Genomic DNA, 7662 nt, shown 5'->3' with positions numbered 1-7662 from the left:
CGCAGCGGCAGCCGGTGCGTCAGCAGAGCGGCCTGATCTCAGCGTGAGCTATGCTGGGCCTCAGTCGTACGGCAGCCGGTGCGCAGCAGAGCGGCCTGATCTCAGCGTGAGCTATGCTGGGCCTCAGTCGTACGGCAGCCGGTGCGCGCGCAGAGCGGCCTGATCCCAGCGTGAGCCGCTGGGCCGCAGTCGCAACGGCAGCCGAGCGTCAGCAGAGCACACGTGTAATGTAGCACGCGATCCGCCGACTGGAGGCGACTGCCATCGGGCGCTGAGGCAATTGTGAGGAGTGCTGGACCACGCCCAGTCGGGGCTGCGTCCCTCGGGAGCGGTCGGGTAGATTTGTGTCGCGGTGACTCCAGGCGTCAGCACATTGAGCGAGCATTAAACCCGTTCACTGGGTACCGAGCCGCTCCGGTCGGCTGAAGAGCAGACACTGCTACGATTTGGAGGGGGTGGGGGGGGGAAGTGTTTGTTCAGTTTCTCACTTCTGCGGTGGCGAAGTAGGAAAGTTATTGATGTTATTCTTTGCGCATTTAATTGTCTGGTAGTCTTCCGAATTGTTCAACAACTATGTTTTGAATCAGTTTGAGAACGCTGGATCAGTTTTCTGGCATCGGGTAGGAAATTACGCCTATAAATGATTTACATTTCCACAACACTGAACCTTTCTGTTAAGATGAATTCATTCAATGTTAGTTCGGCGTTTAATGCTGGCAGAGATGAAAGCTGATTGGAACACTTGAAGAGGGTGTGTTAAGCTCTTAATTGTCATACAACCTACACATAGCATTCCATACATTTTACTCGCAGGTTCTGGATTTTGAATGCTGAAGAGTTTTCAAAGGCAGCACACGGACATAGCCTGCAAAACCAATACTTTCAGAAGCTGGCTCAGTGTCAGGACGTCCCGTGATAAGGATTTATGAAACACATCGTCCCAAACATTATTGAATTATCCATCTTGACAAAGATAATTGACTATCTCGAAAGACTCTTCCAGGAATGACAGCAAACTACAGTAAACACTTGTGTGATTTTCTCAAAGCAGACCTTGACCACGGTGCTGAACACTGACGTTTGACAGGACAAGTATGATTTCAGAAGACGCTGTAAAACGAAGGAGCGCTCGAAACCGTCAAAAAGGAAAACAGATGTGCAGCGTCTGAAAAGCAAGTACATGGATTGTTGAACCCTCAAAGAACGGTTGATGTTTGAGACCATGCACTTTGTTGCAGCTGCCATTGCCCCGACCTTGTCCTGCAACGTAATATATGCATTTTTACCTGGGACATTAAAGGCGATTATTTTTGTCACTCAACAAATTCTGTTCCGATTGGTACGGCACATGAGATAAGGCAATCATCCAGCTGCAATATTGGGGCTCAACGCTGTCTTTCATGGAGCTGGTTAGTAGCTCTACAAGGAGAAAAGATCCCACGCCCTAAGACAGCTAGCAAAAGCACACTTGCATAAGCAAACAAACGCTCCAGTGACCATCAGACATGGCTGCAGTAGGCACCAAATAAGGTATAAATATTCCACTTTTCACAGCCTGAGCGTCGACAACAACTGCCCGCGATCATGGTTTCGACTCTCGGACATTCGACACGACAGAATTTTGTCAGTTCCGTGCATATCAGATATGCCATAAATCATGATGCTGCAACGTTGCGGTGTGTCAATGCTCTGTATAGTTGGATTGAAGGAGCGACATCACAGGCTAGAAGGCCAGGAAGTTGAAGGGAGTTCTAGCTGCACAGACATAAGTCCACAATAGTGATACACACTTTCCTGTTCCGTCCACGTGAATAGTCACGTGGCTTGTGTCCCATCAACTCGTTTGTGCCGCGACTTTACAACAGACATCAAACTTTGACGTTTGTTGAGGCACCATGACAACCGGGGCACCATAACTTCCACACCATCATTTGGCGTCCCAGCCGCAAAGGGCATCCTTCACGGCAGTCTGCTCCTTTAACTCAAAAGCACTTGGGTCCATGCACATGCACCCGCACTCGGTCGCAGCTGGCCATGGGTCTGCTAGGCGCGGCACACCTTTCTAAAGCACAAATTAGCCAAATTTCGGTTGAGTGCGAATTCCTGGTCGTCTTTCACTCGAGGAATGAGTCTGTGCGTTGGGCTGCAAATATTGTGAAAATTGTTTTTGCACGTAAGTAAATAAGTATATATATATATATATATATATATATATATATATATATATATATATATAAATAGTTTGCATTCATAGCAGCTGCAATTAAGTGTACTTGCTTGTATCTAAATAAAGGTAAGTGGTATGAGGGTGAACGGTTGTATCTCATGATGTTGGGCAAAGCGGTGAGTTGATCGCCTTCAGTATCTCATCGCAACGTGGCTGAGATTTACCTCCCAACAACAAACACCTTAACAAAAATCAGTATCGGTCGAATCGGTTCCTGACGTTCATTCCGTCACACACCGGACGAACACTTCCCACATATTTTAAAACACGCTACCTGTATTTTCGGCATACGTTGTCGTACAACACTCAACGCCATGGGGCAACACACATCATGTTATATATGTTATATACCTCACAGAATGTCCGTAAGCAGACGGGCTCCCCTTGGCTACAGGCACGGTGGAACATCGAGCATACCTTCTAAGCTGGTGTCTACAGTGTGTCGCAGGTAACTTATGGCCCAAATTGCCACTCCACTACGGACCGTTGTCAACAGCAAGACTGAATAGCTCCCATGTACACATGTTGCGCCAATTGCGCTTGCTCTCCCGTCGGACTGTGTCACTTCCACCCGTATAACGAGTGGCGAAAAGCTTCAAGCTTTTCGTCAAGGCACTCGTAAACCGGATTGTCCGACTCAGTCTTCGATATGTCTGGTGATGTCACGAGTTATTTGCAATAGCACTTGAGTGCATATTTTTTAACGTGTGCTCACTACTCTCATTCACTTGGTGACTCACGTACTCCATGACCTACCTACGGTGTATATTTCAACCCGTCTTTCTCCCTCCCTCCCCCCCTCTCTCTCTCTCTCTCTCTCTCTCTCTCCTCTCTCTCCCTCTATCTCTCCTCTCTCTCTCCTCCTCTCTCTCTCCTCTCTCTCTCTCTCTCTCCTCTCTCCTCTCGTCTCCCCTCTCTTCTCTCTCTCTCTCTCTCCTCTCTCTCGTCTCTCTCTCTCTCTCTCTCTCTCTCTCTCTCTCCTCTCTCTCTCTCTCTCTCTCTCTCTCTCTCTCTCTGTCTCTCTCTCTCTTCCCACCCCTTCTCCCCTTCATGCGCTGATTGCGTTCCATTTCTCCTTGCTGGGCGAAGAGTGCCGAGTGGAGAGGCATACACGCGGAAGTGTACCAGTTACGCATAACGGCCGATTTTATCGGCTAGCAGTAGGTGCATGCAAGTTAGGCTATCTCAAGCAGCAAGAAAGTCTCCGTGCAGATATCACCGATGGTGATATGATTTTTTAGTTGATAAGCTCAGAGCTTCAGTGAGGCAATGCCATCGGTGTTATGGCCGTATCCAACATCACCTGCCTCATAAAGGTCACAGAGAACTTATCATTTAGCTTAGCACACATGAAACTCAAGGAATATCATAATTTATGCAAACAGTAGTACGACCTCGTAAGATTACGGCCAGCGCAAAGTACGAGTACACGGTAAAAAATTGAGGGGTCAAGAAACATGACATTATTGCTCATGAATACACTTGCATTCCTGAGTCTACACTACGATTCGGAAGCTGAACCCGCCTTCCGTCCTAACAACCGGTGGCACATGTTCCCCGCGTCACACAGAACCAGCACAGCGCCGCACAGCGTCGCCGGCAAGCCGCGCCTTCGGTCGAGCCGCCGCCGCGGTGCCTATCACAGAGCCGCCAGCCGCCGAGCGCACTGGCCTCACCACACTCCATCTTCAGCACGTCGGGCACAGTGGCAGCGGCGGCGGGAGCGGCGGGAGCGCCCGCCTCGCCGCCGGGGCCGCGGCCGAGGCGAGTCCGGCTCCTCGCGAGTCCGGCTCGGGCGCGCGCGCCCCGCTCGGCCACGTTGCCCTCCACCTCGTCGATGATGGCCCGGATTCGGCTCTCGATGCTGTGACTGTCGCGGTCCTGGTCCACCTCGTCGGCGGCCAGGCTAAAGACCGACTGGCGGCCGACAGCTGCGGCTCGGCGACCGGTCCAGTGGCAGCGGCCCGACCGAGGAGCGCCGGCGGCCGGGCAACCGGCAGCATCGGCCCGGCGCCCGAGCCCGAGGCGGAGGCGGTGCGCGGCCCGCGGCCGGAGCCGGGGTCGCGCGCCTCCTGTCATGGGCCCGGCGGCGGGCTGGGCGCCGTAGGCAGGGGTCTCATCTCGATCGGCTTCTGGTGGGAGGTCGTCCACGGCCGACGCGCCGCGCTCCTCGAACACCGTGGAGAGAGAGGGCGCAGTACGCACGGGCGAGACTGCCGTGCTCCATACGCTGGAACAGCGGGGGTGCGGTGTTAGGCATACTGCCGGCCTCTCCCATCCAGAGGCGCAAGTTCGGCGCCCCAGGCCGTGGAAACAGCGTGCAACTTTGTGTCCTGGATCAGAGATAGGCCGATAAACAGCCTGGGCATCAACAACGCTATATCTAACAAAAACAAACAACAAAATCTCTGGCGCATAACGCGCATAAAGACGCATGTTAACACATAAAACTGGCAAAGATGTGAGCTTCCTGTGCAGCTTCATGGAATGCCACCCCTGACCAGTATTGCGGATTTTCACATCAAACCCGTCATACAAATAAAACTCCGTGACGGCAACGCGGTAGCATAAATCATGCAATAAAACTTCATGACGACTTACAATAAAACTACATGACGACAACGCAGCAGCAAAAAATCATACAATAAGCTTCATGACGACATACAATAAAACTCCATGACGACAGCACAGTAGCATAAACCCCACAATGCAACTTCATGACGATATACAATAAAACTTCATGACGACCACGCAGTAGGTCCATACCCCAAAGGGTTGTTTTACAAAGTATTTTGTAGGTCGGAATCGAAAGCTACCTGTAACCTGTAGTCAAGTCGTGGCCATCGACTGAAATGACTGACTTAAGGTCGTAGTTTCAGAATTACTAACTGTTGCGTTATAGTCCCGGCTGCGAATGGCGAACGCGTGTCTGAGCTGTCCGTCGGTCCAGCAGTTAAATAGGTCATAAAATGGTATAATAAGATAAGCACCTAGGCGGCGTGGCATTACAAACTGCATTGCTTTTGAAAATGGAAGCAACTGTTGAATATAGAAAACTGAGAAGGTATTGCAATGCTATTTGACGTCTATAGTGCACTGCCAAGTGGTTTAAGTCGGGCCAATATCCGAAAGAGACTAGAACTCAAGTGAAAGGGAAGGATGATAGCATCCATTTCGTATCTGGAGAACACAAGCGGGTAGTTGTAACATGATTAGGTACCTAACCACGCCTACGCGCCTCACGTAAGCCTAATCATGTTGCCTTATTTGTGAAAATGCCCAGAAAACAGGGGACTACTAACAATGACTACGCTTCGACGTTGACATTGCCTGGTCAAGAAAGACAATAATATCGCTGGCATCGAAGTAGTTTCACTGGTGTAATCACGCAATTTTTTCTACTGGGAGTTTGCTTCGTTTTTGCCTTTTCAATGGTATCCAATGTTTACTCTTTCCTTCCCTTAAAACATATATTTTGCGTGTGATATACTCGACACCCAGTTTCAGATCAAAATTACCATGCATTTTACTGATTATGGGTTTTAGCCTTACCTTTAGGACTCGTCATCCTTCTATATAGCCAAATAATGAAGCTGCACCAGCCAGCCACCATCCATTTGGGCTGTTTTCAAAGGTTAAGTAGGCCGTCATTGGAAATAATTGATCAATCTGTTAGCTTAATGTATCTGAACCCGTTGGAGCACAGCTGTAACCGATAGTATAAGAGGACTGCCGCGTCACATTCCAATGAAAGAGGGATGTTCCTGATAATCCACGCGCTATAAACCGTACGTGACCACCGTTATGCAAGTGACCGTGGACTCTTCCGGCTTTTGGCAGAGGAAACCCGCTCTGTTCCGTCAATGACTTCTGGACGAGACCACGACACCATCGTCATTGTGACGCTCGTATAACTCCTATACTGACGTCACGGCGACGCTCGCATCACAGGAGCAACGGCGTCAGTGTAGCCCCAGCTCCGCGACATCTGACGGTCACCAATCTTCAATTGTCGACATCAGCACAAGTACTTATATGTGACAACGTGTCCCTGATGGCGGACGGTCGCCCGAGGCCCGAAGCTACGCCCGCGACCCTCAGAAAGTCACCCAAACCCGCCACTTTACCATGTGGCCCCGGACGTCCATCTAACTCGAGCATCATACTCGACCCATGATCTCTGGGAAGCCGTCCAGGTACGAGCGTTATACCCGAGACCTCAGCACTGCCACCCGGGTCCAACTTGTGAGACGTGGCTTCCAGACGACCGCCGCGGCCTGGCGCTACACACGCGGTCTCCGAACGACGCCCAAGGCGACCAGCGCCGCACCTGCGACCTGCAGCCGGCCACCTTCCAGGCATCGAGCGGGTGGCGGTGTTTGCTGTCCGACCGAGTCCGACCCGCTATTTACACAGGCCAAGGTTGCCGACCAGCTCGGCAAGGTACCCCATTCAGAGAGCGTCAGCTTAAAGCGAGGGAAGCGCTGGTGGGCGACCTTGCCGCCACCAGTGAGCAGGATTTACGGAGCACGGAGGTCACGCGGTACACTGCAGGGAGCGTCGGCGGTGAAGCCGGCCGGTGGGGTGCTCTGTGCGGGCCGTGTACAGATGGCCGCACCTTGGAAGGAAGGAACGGGACGCTGCGGCCAGGTGGCGTCCTTCACGAAGGGCGTCCCCACACCGGTCGATGCGAACCTGCTCGGCCAGCGCCGCCGCTGCCTGCGGCTGGGCGGCGTCCAATCGCCGAGCACGCGTCCGTGAAACGTGCTCACGCGAGCTCGCGATGGCGATTGTTGGCGCTTTGGGCTGTGTTCGGGGAAGATTACCCGCGGCGCGCTGCGACCCAGATCCGGGATACAGGCGGGGAGGGGGACGTGGACGCCTCAGGGCCCTCGGGGGACTCTCTGGCCGCTGGGAACGACAACCAAGGGTCCATTTGGGAGGCTCGGAGTGCTGGGTGAAGGTGGTATTCAGGGACCCCGGCTTGTGAGGCCGTGGCCCTCCCCTCTCAGTCGAACGGTCTCTCGCGCCGATCTCGGACCTCTGAGACAACGAGGTCTCCTACGGCAGTTAGGGAGCATCAACACCAAACTTGTCTCGTGTTGGTCTCGGAGCCCATTTCCCAAGCAGAGACAAAGTCAGGGCCCCGAATGTCAGCCACCGTCTGCCTCTCGCATTGGCCGGGGCCCAAAGCCAATGCGAGAACGCTGTGTCAGGCGGGGGACCATGACCACCCAACAGGTATGGCCCGTGTCGCGAGGGCTTCCGGGTCGACCAGGTGTCTCTATGCCGAAAATGGATAGTGAATGGACCCCAAATATTATAGGGTCTTATGCGTTGGTCGAAGCTCCCCGCCAGTGAACGCATATATAAGAAACGACAAAAAAGACTCAACAGTGAGACAATGGCAGGTCTCGCGCCATCCAGGAGCCCCA

Source organism: Pollicipes pollicipes, unplaced genomic scaffold (genome assembly GCF_011947565.3).
Source record: "Pollicipes pollicipes isolate AB1234 unplaced genomic scaffold, Ppol_2.1 Scaffold_5724;HRSCAF=6776_pilon_pilon_pilon, whole genome shotgun sequence".
NCBI classification, from domain to species: domain Eukaryota; kingdom Metazoa; phylum Arthropoda; class Thecostraca; order Pollicipedomorpha; family Pollicipedidae; genus Pollicipes; species Pollicipes pollicipes.
This window is presented reverse-complemented; position numbering follows the sequence as displayed.